Source organism: Rhinatrema bivittatum, chromosome 1 (genome assembly GCF_901001135.1).
Source record: "Rhinatrema bivittatum chromosome 1, aRhiBiv1.1, whole genome shotgun sequence".
In the NCBI taxonomy this organism is placed as follows: Eukaryota; Metazoa; Chordata; class Amphibia; order Gymnophiona; family Rhinatrematidae; genus Rhinatrema; species Rhinatrema bivittatum.
Genome location: NC_042615.1, coordinates 37,667,746 through 37,684,928, shown reverse-complemented (window position 1 = coordinate 37,684,928; position 17,183 = coordinate 37,667,746). Strand labels below are relative to the sequence as shown.

The 17,183-nt window shown below is 45.5% G+C and overlaps 1 protein-coding gene across 2 annotated transcripts in view; it reads right to left on the bottom strand.

Annotated features, from left to right (window-relative positions):
• SCOC (short coiled-coil protein) overlaps window positions 1-17,183 on the bottom strand; it is a 62,554-nt gene that overhangs the window by 33,712 nt on the left and 11,659 nt on the right. Inside the window, exon 1 of one of the 2 annotated variants that reach the window (XM_029596541.1) lies at window positions 9,130-9,430. The exons of the other annotated variant lie outside the window; for it this stretch is intronic. The gene's annotated coding sequence lies outside the window, so the exon portion shown is untranslated. Of the gene's footprint in view, window positions 1-9,129; window positions 9,431-17,183 lie in introns of those variants that run through there. 2 annotated transcript variants of the gene reach the window in all.

Here is a 17,183-nt window from a genome sequence, read left to right as displayed (position 1 = left end):
ACCATTCCATACATTTGCTCTTAATTGCACCTGAAGCGCTTTCTCCCCTCTCTTATCACCCCTAATTTATAACTCCATCTCCTCCTAACCTGTCCCTAACCTCATACCTAATTTCCTAAAATCCCTTTACTTTCCAGCTCTGTTTAACTCAGCTCAGTTAATCCTAAATGATAGTTCTGTTTTAAAAGATTCTACTTGTTTTATGTTCAAATATATATATTCTTACTTTTGTTAAATGTATAATGCTTATTTAATCCTGTTAAATGTATAACGCTCCGGCGTAAGTTCCCTTTCATTGTACACCGACGTGATATCTTTTGATGAGCGGCGGTATATAAAAAACTATAAATAAATAAATAAATAAATAAATAAATTCCTGGAGGCCACGTGCTGCAATAACTACATAGGTGCGCAGGCTCTACCATGCCAGAGGGTAAAATCTGTATCCTCTACAGAACTTCTCCATTTGAGTATTGGAGGGAAGCGAAGGGTAAAAAGCCTGGTATGCCTAACTTATTTATATAAATCTCTTTTTTTTGGCTCAAATCATCATTAAAATGACTACTAATCCTTTCAAAATAGGTATGCTGACCAGGCCCTGTTGTCCACACACCATAATGCTACCTTCCAAGACAGGGGTGAGGGCTTGAACTGGGGAACCCACCCAGTTTTGCTTTTGGCAGGGTGCCAACCTTCCAGAGATTGCACTCTATTTGGCACTTGCCTGCTCGCAAGGCAGCCAGCATGCACCAGCTGACATGCTGAGCTGCAATAACTTATTTGTGGTGCCTCACCTCTAGTTTTGTTTTTATTCGTAGAGAATCTGGAAGCCAGCAAAGGGAAGAAGATTGGAGAAATTACTTACCTGATAATTTCGTTTTCCTTAGTGTAGACAGATGGAATCAGGACCAATGGGTATAGTGTACTCCTGATAGCAGTTGGAGACAGATCAGATTTCAATCTGACGTCAGCCCTAGTACAGCTCCCCAATCTTGGAGGCTTGAATCTGTCTAGAGTACTAGCCAGTCTGGTGATCTTAGGGAAATCCCCTTTCTTAGATGATCCGCTTGCAACTACTACTGCAGGTATGTGCAGGTTTCTATCGGTAGGTGGCGCCGAATTGAATAGTCCTGAGAGTGTGGACTCCAACAAGCCAGCAGAGTGCACTGAAAGGGACGCATATGCACCCCTGCCTACAGCACCACCTCCAGGGTTGCCGCCATAAACCTGTAGATAAGACCTGTCTATTCATGAACACTATACATGAATAGTGTTCATGAATAGACACACCTGTGCCGTCAGCTTCTGAATACGGCCTTCTGGCAGGAACACCCTGCTCCGCTTCATGTCGAACTGAATATCAAGATACTTTAAGGACTGGGATGACCGCAGATTGCTCTCAGCCAGGTTCACCTAAATCCTGCACCAAGGAAATCACCTTGACAAGACCCGAAGGCTCTCTTCTAGACTCTTGGCCCAAATCAGCCAATCATCTAAGTATGGGTGAACCAGAATCCTATCCTCTCTCAACTCTACCACCACCATAACCTTGGAAAAGGTTCTGGGCGCAGTGGCCAAACCAAAAGCAGCACTAGAAACTGATAATGTTGTCCAAAAACTGTGAAACACAGAAGTTATTGATGCTCAAGCCGGATGAGAATATGACAGTATGCCTCTGACAAGTCCAGAGACGTCAGAACTTCTTCCAATTAAACTGCCATTATCACTGAGCCTAAAGCTTCTATGCAGAAATGAGTCACCCACAATTGACGGTTGAACCCCTACCCCCACTGAGATCTAGGATGGGAGAAAAGAGCCCTCCTTGGGCTCAATGAAATAAATGGAATATCAGCCTGCATTTTCTTGTGATGTGGCACTGGAACTAAAGCCCACAGGCTGAGGAGCCTTCATAATGTACAATCTACTGCCTGTCTCTTCTGCGGAGAGTTGCAGGTAGACACCATGAAAACGTCCCAGTAAATACTGTGAAGCTCCAGGGCATAGCCATCTATTATCACCTCCAGAACACATTGGTCTGATGTGATTTCGACCCACCTCCGATAAAAAGGAGAAAAGCAACCTCCTACCTCCTGCTCCCGGGGGTGGGGTGGTACACCTTCATTGGGAGACTGGGGGGGGGCTCTACTACCCAAGCCTGCACCCCATCTGGGCTGCCTGGGACAAAAGGACTGAGACCAACCCAAAGGTCAAGCCCTCATAAGAAATTGCCAAGCTGGGTCAGACCAAGGGTCCATCAAGCCCAGCATCCTGTTTCCAACAGAGGCCAAAACCAGGCCACAAGAACCTGGCAATTACCCAAACACTAAGAAGATCCCATGCTACTGATGTAATTAATAGCAGTGGCTATTCCCTAAGTAAAATTGATTAATAGCCATTAATGGACTTCTCCTCCAAGAACGTATCCAAACCTTTTTTGAACCCAGCTACACTAACTGCACTAACCACATCCTCTGGCAACAAATTCCAGAGCTTTATTGTGCGTTGAGTGAAAAAGAATTTTCTCCGATTAGTCTTAAATGTGCTACTTGCTAACTTCATGGAATGCCCCCTAGGCCTTCTATTATTCGAAAGTGAAAATAACCGAGTCACATCTATTCGTTCAAGACCTCTCATGATCTTAAAGACCTCTATCATATCCCCCCTCAGCCGTCTCTTCTCCAAGCTGAACAGCCCTAATCTCTTCAGCCTTTCCTCATAGGGAAGCTGTTCCATCCCCTTTATCATTTTGGTTACCCTTCTCTGTACCTTCTCCATCGCAACTATATCTTTTTTGAGATGCGGCAACCAGAATTGTACACAGTATTCAAGGTGTGGTCTTCACCATGGAGCGATATAGAGGCATTATGACATTTTCCGTTCTATTAACCATTCTCTTCCTAATAATTCCTAACATTCTATTTGCTTTTTTGACTGCTGCAGCACACTGAGCTGACGATTTTAAAGTATTATCCACTATGATGCCTAGATCTTTTTCCTGGGTGGTAGCTCCTAATATGGAACCTAACATCGTGTAACTACAGCAACGGTTATTTTTCCCTATATGCAACACCTTGCACTTGTCCACATTAAATTTCATCTGCCATTTGGATGCCCAATCTTCAAGTCTTGCAAGGTCTTCCTGCAATGTATCACAATCTGCTTGTGATTTAACTACTCTGAATAATTTTGTATCATCTGCAAATTTGATAACCTCACTCGTCGTATTCCTTTCCAGATCATTTATATATATACACAAGCCGTTAAGCCCGTTAAAACGGGCTACATCCCTCTGTCTCTCACCTCCCCCTCATTCTCTCTCCCCTCACTCTTCACCACCCCCTACCTCCCCCCCTCACCCACTCCTCCCTCTCCTCTCACTCAGTCCTTCCCTCCCACTCAGTCTCACTCACTCCCTCCCCCCTCTCTCCCTCCCTCTCACTCACACTCAGTCCCACTCCCTCCCCCTCTGTCCCACTCCCTCCCCCCCTCTGTCCCTCTCTCTCCCCCCCAACTCTCTCCCTCCCTGTCCCACTCCCTCCCTCCCTCTCTCCCCCCCTCACTCTCTCCCCCCCTCACTCAGTCCCACTCCCTCCCTCCCTCTCACTCAGTCCCTCTCACTCAGTCCCTCCCTCTCTCTGTCAGTCCCTCCCTCCCTCTCTCTCTCCTCCCTCGCTGCCGCCGCCGCCACCCGACGCCGCCGCCGCTGCCACCCGCCGCTGCCTCCCGACGCCGTCATTTTTTTTCTTTTTTTTCTGGCTCACAGACGTGCTCGCCCGCACATGCGCGGTAGAGCTGGTCTCTATTGCGCATTTGCGGCACGTCGGTCATCCTTCTTTTATTAGGTAGGATATATATATATTGAAAAGCACCGGTCCAAGTACAGATCCCTGAGGCACTCCACTGTTTACCCTTTTCCACTGAGAAAATTGACCATTTAATCCTACTCTCTGTTTCCTGTCTTTTAACCAGCTTGTAATCCACTGAAAGGTCGCTCCTCTGTAAGGTCGAAAATGTTAGAAACCCCTAGTATGACCTCTTGTGTTGAAGAAGCACGGTGTCTGTTTCTTATCTTCCGGTAACAGAGGGTGGGACTCACACCACTTATTGGCCATATTTTTTTTCCAGTTTGCTCCCAAGCAAGAGTGAACCTTAAAAGGGCAATTTCGTAAGGTTAGACTTCAAAATTGCATCGGCTGACCAACTTCTAAGCCATAACTGAAGCTAGCCCTCTGGCCAAAGTGTGGACCAAATCCAAGCCTACATCTTCCAAAAAGGTGGCTGCTGGTTTCATCACTGTCCTGGAATTCATACCAGATTCATCAACCTCCTGAGAGAGACGTAAAGAAGAGCAAGCCACCAGGGAACAACAAGAAGCTATTTGCAAATTCATTGCCATCACTTCAAAGGCCTGATTAAGGATAGCCTCAATTCTCCTATCCTGTGCATCCAAGACCACTCTCCCTTTTATGGGGAAAGTCATCCTCTTGTTAACAGCACACACAAGCGCATCCACTTACGGATAATGCATTTGCTCTCTCGCAGCTGGATTCAGGGGGTACAGCCCTTCCAAGGCTCGTCCCCCTTTAAAATAAGCTTCTGCGATTCCCCATTCAAGATCAATCAATTCTTGAATGGCCTCCATAACAGGGAGGAAACATAAGGCTTTACGATAAGAAATCAAAATAGGATCTTTCTTTGGCTCAGACATGGATTCAGCCCTTGGTACTCCCAGCATCTTCAAAGTCTGGGAAATCAGAGCCCCCTAAGCTCCCCTGGAGGCAGGAACGAACGCCAGATCAGCGCACCGAGCAAGAAGACCGGAAGGGAGAGCCCTATTTAACTCCCCCCTTCTCTCTCTTTTTTTTTTTTTTTTTTTTAAATTACCTGAGCTTAGCTCATCTGGCTGAGTACAAGGTTGGTCTCTGGCTGCAGCAGGGGCGGGGGGGGGGGAGGGCAAGGACCTTTACCACCACACTCGGCTTCCTGCACCCGCTTGCCTTTCAGCTTTGTTTTTTTAATAGCTAAGTCCACACCAGCAACCAGCTATCAGACCCAAGGAACTCATCCTTGGATCCCTCCCTCAGATATCAACTTAGGAATTCTCAACTGAGGGAGAGACTACAAAGTTCACCACAGGAAAGCATGGTGAATAATTTTCTCTCTTTTCTCCTTTAAAATTTTTAAGCAATCCCCAGTAGGGAGATGGGACGACTACCATCTCCTAGAGATGGAGAATACTGCCAGGCTGATATCAGTGCAGGGGTGCATATACACCGGGACATCAACTTTGCTTCGTCTCCATCTGCTGGTAGAGGTGCATAACCCACTTGTTGCGTCCGGTCACAGACTGCTGCGACCGCTCTGCCTTACTCTTTTCTTCCCTTTTCCTCCTCCTTGGGCAAGATGGCTGCCTCCAGTGCCAAGGGCCTCAGCATCTCCAGCTCAGCATAGGCGTCCCACTCAGCCATACTCATACCCGTGGCCTCCTAGGGCACGCGCGCACACACCTCCGACGCTCAAATACATGTCATGGCGGGAACCTCGGGGGCGTCCCCACCGCATGACGTCAATACCTCCGGGTATTTAAAGCCTCCACTTCGCTACCACCTTTGAGTTAGCAAGGATTTCGGTTTAAGTTACTCTGACCGCTCTAAGCTGCATGCTTAGACGCTGTTCTACACTCCAGGGCCTCGCTCCTTAAAGAAGCTCTAGGCACCCGCTCCTCGGGGGTCTCTCGCTTCCATCTACCCTTCAGGGCCTCTAACTAGACAACCGCTCCTCGGGGGTCTTTCTCGCTTATTCATTGCAGGATCTCCAGACTTACCAGGTACTCGCTCCTCGCGGGCCTACCAGTCTATGTATCCTGCACCACAGACCTTCGGTCCCACCAACTCATCACCAGGAAGAAGCCTACGCTCCTGCGAGTACCTCTACGATCTGGTGCTCCAACTCCACCCACCAGGCTTGGCATTACCCGCACATCGTGAACATAAGGGTGAAATTCTCCATCTGAGACTGTTGAACGTATTGGCACCTCACCTTCCTCTGTTCTACCATCTATCTACAGTAGTACAATAAAGCCTTCCATTCATCCCGTGTCTGCTGAGTATATCCTATCGCTGTGGTTCCCCATGGGAGGAGTCATCTCCACAGCAACCAAGGGTCCACAATGCCACAAACACAACACCACTGGTTCTGGATTCACCTGTCTATATGCTAAGAAAAGAGAGAAATTTAACCTCTATCAGCAGCCTGCCCTCTTTTCCCACCCTTTGTCATTTACCTTTGGCTCGAGGCCCAAACGAAAATGCTGCAGCTGACCTTAGCCCAAGGAATGTTTGGAGGAGGGACTGTTTGAAAGGAGGGATCAGATACAGAAAGGGTTTGAAAGTTGGATTCATGGATTTCTGGGAGAGGGTTTGGCTGTGAAATGTGAGAAGGGGGAATGACTGAAGATCCCAGGGAATGCACGAGAGAAGCTAAGGGTGAGAGGGTGTAAACTGGGGAGGATGTGAGGTAAGAGAGAGAATGAAAAGTGAGAGAGGGGAAGAGGAATGGGATGAGAGGATCAATTGAGGCTTATAAAAATGGCTTGGAGGAGAGAGAGGTTCACCTGGGAGGATGTTAAAAGGACTGGAGGGGGTGAAAGAGAGGATGGACTGGGAAGGTGAAAGAAGCTGGGGGATCAGCTACAAGGGCAGAACTTGAGAGGAGATCCTATGGAGGAGGACGGAAGTTGAGAAACAAGGCAGGGGCAGAGAGAGGGAACAGTGGAGTACAGGGAGGTGTGTGGAGTGGTGTTGGAGATGACCCCCCACCCCCTCCCCAAATTAGATTTGGTTGTCCTCTGGAGTCATATGAATTTTCAAGGGCCAAAATGGCATCACATTTGCTAAAAGTTTGGGAAGCCCTGGCTTAGAGAGAAGGCGCTGTTGATTATTTCACCCAAGTTTATTCAGTTCTGCTTGTCAACAGAGAAAAGTCAGCAATAATGCAGGCCACTAGATTGCACATAGGCTACATCTTCCCAGAAACTAACACAGTTGATGCCAGCAAGCTGGTGTTGGTTAGGTACTGTTCAACAAGGCCACAGGATATAGAACACCAGCCATTTGGGCAATAGTTGCTAGTTATGGTAGCTGTTAGATTATTATTAAGAACATAAGATTTGCCATAAGATTTGCCATACTTGGTCAGACCAAAGGTCCATCAGTCCCAGTATTCTGTTTCAACAGTGGCCAATCCAGGTCACAAGTTACATGCCAGATCCCAAAAAGCCATTCTGTAGCTATAATTTAGGTTACCCTTCTCTACACGCATTATTTTGCACTTGTTCACATTGCATGCCATCTGGATGCCCAGTATCCCAGTCTTGCAAGGTCCCAGATCACCCATGGAACCCCTAAAAAAAAAAAAATTGGCATTACATTGGCCACCCTCCAATCTTCAGTACCATAGCTGATTTTAATGATAATTTACAGATTACTAATAGCTCTGCAATTTCATTTTATCAGTTCTTTCAGCACTCTGAGATGTATTAGTTTGTTCGTTTGCCCTAGTACATCATCCAGGTTCACTAAGATTTGTTTCAGTTCCTCCAACTCATCACCTTTAACTATCACTTCTGGCATAAGTATCTGCTTTACATCTTCCTCAGCAAAAACTGAAGCAAAGAATTAATTTAATCTCTCCATTATGGATTTGTCCTCCCTTAGCACCCCTTTTAACCTTTGATCGTCTACTAGTAGGTTAACTCCCTCACATGCTTTCTGCTTCAAATGTACCTGAAAAAGTTTTTATGAGTTTTTGCTTCCACAGCAAGCTTCTTTTCAAATTCAGTCTTTGCCTTCTTTATCAATGCTTTGTATCTAACTTGCAAATGCTTATGCTGTTTCCTGTTTTCTTCATTTGGATCCCCTTTCCAGATTTTTAAAAATGTTCTTTTAGCTAGAATAGCTTCTCTCACTTCACCTTTTGGCAAAGCCAGCAGACATTTGGCCTTCCTTCCACCTTTTTAATGCATGGAATACATCTGGTCTGGGCTTCCAAGATGATATTTGTAAATGACATCCATACCTGATGTAAATTCTTGACCTTTGCAAATGTTCCTTTTTTCCCCTCACTATTTTTCTCATTTTATCATAATCTCCTTTTTGAAAAAGTTAAATACTATTACAGTAGCATTAGTGTCCTTTTTCCAGTCATCAAGTCAAATTTGATCATGTTCTCATGACTACTGCCAAGTGGCAACACCATTACCTCTTTCACCAAAGCAATTAGTTTCCCTCCTTTTGCCTGTTCTTGTATCAGCTGCCCCATGAAACAATCATTTATTTCTTCTAGAAACTTTACCTCTTTAGCATCTTGTGATGTTGCTAATTTTGTTAGCTTCCCTAATTTCTGTGAGCATTTCATCTTCATTCTGGCCAGAGGGATGCAGAACATCCTCATTGTTATTCTATTCCCCTTCTCACATGGAATTTCTATCCATAAAGATTCTATAGTGCAGTTTGTTTCCTGTAGCACTTTTATTCTGTTTGAATCTATGTCCTCTTTAACATACAGTGCCACCCCCTCCACCACTTTGATCCATCCTATCAATGCATTTTAATGTTCCCTGGTATCAATGACCTATTGCTTAATCTCTTTCCATCAGGTCTCTTGAGATGCCAATTATAACTACCTCTTCATTCAGTGCTATACGCTCTAACTCTCCCATCTTAATTTTGGGACGTCTAGCATTTGTATACTAACATTTGAAAGTATGAGTTGTCAAGGATAATCTGGAATCTTTCTGTCGTCTGCTCTACTCGGGGACATAGAAAGTGGGCGATCCCGAGTCTTGATTAGATATGGAAACTTGCATGCTCCTCCACCCCAGGATGAGTGAAGATTGATATCCTACATCGAGCAGCTGCCGTGCATTCTTAGCGGTGGCGAGAGGGTAACTGACTGGGGCAGGGTCCCTTGGTCCCACTATGAGGGGAAAAAGCACCATGTACATGGGACGGCAACCAAAGGGACTCTCTAGGCCCACAACCCCGCTCTCTCCCCGGAGCAGGACACCGGCTTCTCAGACCATGAGGAAGGCTAAAAGGCGCGGGCCGCAGCCACGCCCCGGGCACTCACCGGCCAACTCCACGCTCTCTCCTGTTACCCGCACGCTTTGTTTTCCTGCGCGGAAAAGCCTGCGGTATAGATCCGATGACTGGTAGAGCAAGCGAAAGCGTCGCCGGACTGTCAACGTCACACACGCAAGCGCGAGCCCAGTCTGTCAGGGATCGTTTGGCGTGGAAGGGGGAAGAGGACTGATCTCGGCGTTTGCTACTCCTGACGCTCTAACTCACTGATCCCAGGGCTGGCAGATCTAAGGGAGGGTCGCCAACTGAATCAGCAAATGAACAACTGGGTTCTAACGAAGCGCAGATGAAAACTGCGCATAAAGGGCTGAGCTGCCTAACTGCAGCTAGGCAACGGCCAATTACGAGCCGAGTGAGAGCTACACCCCCTACCTGCTAACTGCTAACTGGTTAGAGGAGGGCGCACACAAAGCGTAAGGTAGGTTTAGGCTGTAGCCAATCAGAAGCTACCAATAAATGATGGCCTATCGACGGCTTTGAGTGTAATCTTGCGTGCTGCAGCGCAGTTTGCTGGAATGTGGAATGAAGAGAAAGCACAGGACAAGAACTGAGGGGCGAGTTCAACAATAAAAAAAGGGTTATTTTCACAGTCGGGATCAAACAGTTACGAATAAAAGAGCGGGAGGGAGAGAGGATTCATATCAGAAGGAATGGTTTGTACTGCGCAGAAATTGGCCTCTCCTGCTTAAGCAAGAACAGACTGCAGGTTTGTGCTGTTTCAGTGTGGTCGTACAGAGAAAATATGTGATTGCATTTTATACGTGACACTAAGAGGCAGATCTGGGGATGAGGTGCTGTGCTGCATTCCTTTTCTTGTGCTCCTTTCTCATTTCAGTCTCATCCTTCTGCCTCTTCTCCACCTCTTTCCTTTTCCTCCCAATCCTTCCAGGTACTGCGCAATCTCCATTGTGCCCCCCCAAGAATCATTTCCACATACCATCTACACCTGTTATAATGTGAACCGATGTGATGTACTCCAACGAATGTCGGTATATAAAAGAAAATAATTAAATAAATCGCCTCTCCTAGGTTCTTTACCATTTTCTCCTCCTCTTACTAATATACAGGTCGATCCAGTAAAGTGTGCTCCGTCGGAGCGCACTGTCACCCTGCTCTGGACGCGTGTTTTCCCTTACCCCTTATTCAGTAAGGGGAGGAAAACACGCGGCCCACCCGCAGCACCTAATAGCGCCTTCAACATGCAAATGCATGTTGATGGCCCTATTAGGTATTCCCGAGCGATCCAGTAAGTAAAATGTGCAGCCAAGCCGCACATTTTACTCTAAGAAATTAGCGCCGCCCAAAGGTCGGCGCTAATTTCTTCCGGCGCCAGGGAAGTGCACAGAAAAGCAGTAAAAACTGCTTTTCTGTGCACCCTCCGACTTAATATCATAGCGATATTAAGACGGAGGTCCCCAAAAGTAAAAAAAAGTAAAAAAAAAAAATTTTGAATTCGGCCCGCGGCTGTCGGGCCGAAAACCAGACGCTCAATTTTGCCGGCGTCCGGTTTCCGAGCCCGTGGCTGTCAGCGGGCTCGAGAACCGACGCCGGCAAAATTGAGCGTTGGCTGTCAAACCCGCTGACAGCCGCCGCTCCAGGCCAAAAGGAGGTGCTAGGGACGCGCTAGTGTCCCTAGCGCCTCCTTTTCCTCGTTTGCACCGCGTCGCCTAATTTAAATACTGGATCGCGCGCACCGGCGAGGGGCCGGTGCGCGCGCCGGGAGAGCGGGCGTTAGTCCGCTCTCCCACGGACTTTACTGGATCGGGCTGATAGTTTGCCGTCTCTCCCTGCTCTCAAAGTTCTCCTCCATCAAGTTACTCACTATGTCTTGCTCAATCCTCCCAAATTCCTCTTTCTTTACCCCTGCACTGTTCTCTTAATTTCACCCCTTCTTTACATACCTGTCTAGCTATAAAAATACTCATACCAATACTCATACCAATAACCACCCACCATCAAACATACAATGATACTCGCAGCCTCCTACCTCGAATCAATAAGAAACATGCTAAACAACCTGAAGCCTTGTCTAAACATGAGCAAAACAGAGTGCATACTGATAGAGAGGAAAAACTCAGGATTAAACTCTAACCACTCCATACAAATTGACAACATATGCATCCAACTAAAGGATAACTTGAAAAACCTCGGAATATGGATAGACACCGAACTAAACTACAAAAAGCACATCTCAATAAAAGTCAAAGAAGGCTTCCACAAACTTCAAATCCTCAAACAACTAAAACCACTACTGCACCACCAAGATTTCAGCACCATCTTACAATCGCTTATATTCACTAGCTTCGACTACTGCAATTCACTTCTCACAGGGCTACCTAAAACGACATTAAAACCATTACAATTACTACAGAACGCTGCAGCCAGAATCCTCACCAGCAAAAGAAAATCCGATCACATCACCCTTGTGCTAAACAGCCTACACTGGCTACCTGTAGAAAAAAGAATTGAATTCAAAACCCTAACCATCTTACACAACACAATATACAACGTTGAAAGCACCTCCCTAAACAATATAATACAGAAACACAGACCACAATGCGCCACAAGAGCCTCTTGCAAATTACAACTTGACGTTCCATCAATGGCACACGCCAAACTATCCAACATAAGAAACAGAGCCTTCTCCATAGCAGGACCTATACTCTGGAACTCACTACCAGAGTATCTAATCTCACAAAGCAACACCAAAACATTTAAAAAAGAACTCCAAACATGGCTTTTCAGACAAGCCTTCAAAGATGGAATTGGCTAATCACACACAGCATTAATATCCACTGACTGTTAAATAATAACACTGATGAATCTATTACAGTTGATGATTAGCTCTCTATTATTATTTAAAATGTTGATATTCAATATTTAATCGCAGGCTTAATTGGTGTCAATATTTGAAGTTGGATATAAACAACACGCTACCAATGTAGCGTGTTGTTTATAGCCAATTCCATCTGGCTATGTTCACTATTACGAATTTACAGACCCTCTAGACAACTCCGTTCCCTTGATAAATGCATTCTTGAAGTACCTACAGTAAAATCCGTAAGTTTAGCACTAACCCGCAAACGAGCATTCTCTGTTGCCGGCCCACTACTGTGGAACTCACTCCCAGAACATATCCGTCTGACAGCCAACCGTACAGAATTTAAGAAATTGTTAAAAACTCATCTCTTCACTCATGCATACAATTTATATTAAGTTTACTACACTTCATTATGATTGGTAATTTAATTATCTATTTTATGAATTTTAATGTGTTTGTATATGATTTTATGACCTGTTTGTTAATGTGTAATACTACTTGTGTATGTGCAAATATGTAAACCGCCTAGACGGATAGTCCCCTACCCATTGTGCAGTATATAAGAATTTTAAATAAATTAAATAATAAATAAATAATCCAACTATAGCCTTTACCTCCCCCGTTACATTGTTTTACCAGATATTACTTAAATTGGAATGTGTACCATAACTTGTTTCACGATGATATAAGTTGATCCATATCTTGTTGTTCCTTAACCTGTAATATAATTGTATTTTAGTTGCTTCTCAAATTGTAATATATTGTTCTACCTGTAAACCGGAGTGAAGGCATCTAGATAAACGTCGGTATATAAAAGCTTATAAATAAATAAAAATGTTTAATAGTAGTAGATGTTCCCTAGGCTTCTTTCCATCACTCCCCTCCTTCCTCTCAAATTTATTTTCTCCCTTCTTCCCAGGTTCCTTCTGTCCCTCCATTCCTCAGATTCCTCTTTATCGCTCCTTTTGGTTTGCTTTCCATCTCAGGTTCTTATAGAGTACTATCCGATAGAGTACTATCCGAACTCTTATAGAGTTCCTATCCGATATAGGAATTCAAGGAGAGGCTCATAGCTGGTTTCAATCGTTTCTGGAGAATAGATTCTATAAAGTCAAGATCAACAACGAAGAATCACCTCCCATTAAATCAATCCGAGGAGTACCACAAGGATCATCTCTCTCCCCTACCCTTTTTAATATCTACCTGCTCCCACTCTGCCACCTACTCTCCAACCTTAAGCTAAAGCATTATATTTTCGCAGATGACATTCAGATACTCCTCCCCATCACAGAATCACTACAAAAAACATGGGCACATTGGAACAATTGCTTACAATCCATCAACACTCTGTTATCCAGCCTGAACCTCATACTCAACTCAAATAAAACAGAAATCCTCATCATCTCACCTGACGAAAAAAACCATACTCTCATCAACTCCCAAAGCGCATCTCAATTCGCAAAATCATCCATTAACCACTCCCCTTCCGTCAGAGACTTAGGGGTGCGTCTCGACAATCAATTCAACCTTAAATCCTTCGTCTCCAATACAACAAAAGAATGTTATTTTAAACTTCAAGTACTCAAAAATCTGAAACCTCTCCTCCACTTCAGTGACTTCCGTCTAGTAGTGCAGTCTATAATTCTATCCAAATTAGACTACTGCAACTCGCTCCTGTTAGGTCTACCGATCACAGCTACAAAACCCTTACAGATGGTGCAGAACGCTGCCGCGAGGTTACTCACCAACACAAATAAAAGAGCCCACATAACACCTATTCTCTACAGTCTGCACTGACTACCCATAAAAGCCAGAATCACATTCAAGACATTATCAATGATCCACAAGGATATTACGGGCACCGCACACCTAAACCTAAACTCGCAACTCCGACCTCACACATCACAAAGACCTATCAGATTCAACTACAAAGGTTCCTTATACGCTCCCCCAATCAAAACTTCACGATCTAAACGAGCACTTTCCTCAGCTGGGCCCACCCTCTGGAACTCATTACCACCGGATCTACGCCAAGAAACCTGTCATATAACTTTTAAGAAAAATTTAAAAACGTGGCTCTTCCGACAAGCATTTCCAGAATCGCAGGATCACTCTGACACGGGCCAAAGAGCAAAAGAGTAAAATTAGTTCACTACAAGTTCCATGACCACACCTCAAGTTCCACGACCGCCCACACCTCTTCAAGGCCCGATTACACCTCATCTGGACAACCCACTTACAACCCACTTGTAGTGAAAGCCACCTCATCTGGACAACCCACTTACAACACACCTGTAGGGAAAGCCTCCCGCGTGGATGCACTAATTCTTTAGCTCATGCATTACTGATATCTAAACTCATAAACATTGGTCACTGTTCAGCTCATCATTTATTTTTAGTTATCTCCACATGAATCCACGTTATTTGACAGCCCACCTGTTTGATTGTTCCACTTGTGGATGCATTAATTCTTTAGCCCATGCATTACTCATAACCAGGCACATAAACATTGGTCCCTGATACCTGTATATCCCAAATTAACACATCATTTATTCTTAGTTATTCTCTACATGTTTCACGTATCATAACGAGTTACTGTTGTCTTTACATATATATTTTATACTATTCTATTTATTATTTATTTTATTTCAAGTTAGTTATTTACACCATTATCTATTTTATTACATGTTATTTACTATATAGATTCTCGTCATTTGATGAGTCACTGTTGTTTATTTAATATTTATTCTCATGTTCTGAAACTCCGTTTATTGTAACGCCTCACCGCGATTGTTTTGTTTTATGTAAACCGACCTGATTTGATATTTGTATCGAGAACGTCGGTATATAAAAATGCTAAATAAATACTATGGGTAGAGTAGTGGCAGGCCAGTAGGCTGTAGACACATTGAGCATGTGCTTCCTCCCCCTATGTCTGCTTTTCCCCTATGGTGTGTGCATCCTTTATAATCAAGAAACAGGATGAAGAGGAACATCTGCAGAGGCCTGGCGTGATTGCTTATATTGTGCCCATTCTCTGCCATCACTACTGCTGAACTGACTGCCATGGAGGAGGGGAAGAGGTGTTAGGCCAGCCTTTTAAATGTGGCAATGTTTGATACAACTTTTAACCAGGGTAAGAACATAAGAAATTGCCATACTGGCAAGTACTGCAAAACTAAGTATATCCCATGCTACTGATGCTAGTAATAGCAGTGGCTATTTTCTAAGTCAGTTTGATAAATAGCAGGTAATGGACTTCTCCTCCAAGAACTTATCCAAACCTTTTTTAAACCCAGCTACACTAACTGCACTAACCACATCCCCTGGCAACAAATTCCAGAGTTTAATTGTGCATTGATTGAAAAATAATTTTCTCCTATTAGTTTTAAATGTGCTACATGTTGCGGTCCTGGCTGTGAGCACCTCGACCAGGCCCTTACCTCCTTGTTCTCGGACCTGCTTCTGCCTACGGAGCCCTGGCTTGCGGCCTGTTTGGTGGTGTCCCCGCTGGGGCTGCGCCGCCGCGAAGGTGCCTGAGGACGCCCTGCTCCTAGGCGCTCGCGTGCGCCACTTGGGCGCCTTTCTAGCCCGTTTCCTGCCAGTGGTGACTCCGCCCAGTTTCTGACATCATACGCCGCAGCCTTGATAAGCCGGCCGCGGCCATCCAGTCGTCGCCTTGCAACGGGCTAGCTTCCTGGTTTCCTGTTGCGCCGTGCCACGGAGTGACTCGCTTGGCTTCGTCGCTCCGTTCCTGCTACAGTACCTGCTTGGTTCCTGTCTGCTTGCTACAGTACCTGCTTGGTTCCTGCCTGCCTGCTACAGTACCTGCTTGGTTCCTGTTTACCTGCTACAGTTCTTGCCTGGTTCCAGTACCCGAGTCTTGCTACAGTTCCTGCCTGGTTCCAGTACCTGAGTCCTGCTACAGTTCCTGCCTGGTTCCAGAACCCGAACCCAGTTACAGTATTGCTACTATCCTAGTCTGGTTCCAGTTACCTGTCCTGATCCACGACCCACCTAAGTCCCAGCAGCCGGGCCCCTACGGGCTCCTCCCGGGGGGGGACCTCGGTTTCCAAGGGTGAAGCCACCTAAGTCCCAGCGGTTGGGCTCCAACGGGCTCCTCCCGGGGGAGTACCAGCTTCCAGGGTGAAGAGCATCTACTTCCCGCCGAAGGAGCACGACAAAGGGGCCCGCCCCTTTGTGCGCCCCTTCGTGCAGCTCCGCCGGGCAGCCAAACAGCTTAGGCCCTCCCACCGCGCTATCCCTAATCTAAATTAACAAGATCTAGCCGTTGACCCCTCGCAAGCAGGAAATCGCCCTTAAATCCACGCAACCTCAGCAGAACTCCATTCTCTTCTCACTATAAGGACAACACCACAGAGACTACGCCACAGAGACAGCAGAACTCCATTCTCTTCCCACTATAAGGACAAAACCACAGAGACGACACCACAGAGACGACACCACAGAGACAGCAGAACTTCATTCTCTTCTCACTATAAGGACAAAACCACAGAGACAAAACCACAGTGACAGCAGAACTCCATTCTCTTCTCACTATAAGGACAACACCACAGAGGCAAAACCACAGAGACTACACCACAGAGAGCAGAACTCCATTCTCTTCTCACTATTAGGACAACACCACAGATTCAGAAGATCCCGCCTGGAATCCCACACCCACAAAATAACCTTGCGGGGCAAGGCCTTCACTCACTGTTCCTCCACGAGGCGTGTTCTACTCTCCTTCACCGCCCTCTACTCGGCTTCCACAACAAACTCTCTCAAAATCAAAAATGCTGAACCGCTCACGCACCTACAAATCCCTCATCCCTATAATGATTTCCCCCACCACCCAGTTTTTAGGACTCTCTCTATTCACCATCATTCTATTTAACGCCCAATCACTCACTAACAAAACATTAATACTCAACGACCTTCTGCAGGACACAACCCCAGACTTTTGCGCCATAACCGAAACATGGCTCAAATCTTCGGACATCGCCCTCATAAACCAATTACCAACACAGACCTACGATTTTTTCTCTATCCCAAGGCAAAAAAAAAGAGGCGGGGGTATCTTCCTAGCTGTCAAAAATTCTCTGAGATTCTCACACTACCCAATCCACTCTGCTACCAAACTAGAAATAGGATTGCTTAAATCTGAACATCTGCAAATTCTCCTAGTCTATGCCCCTCCAGGCCTGCTAGATTCTGATGCC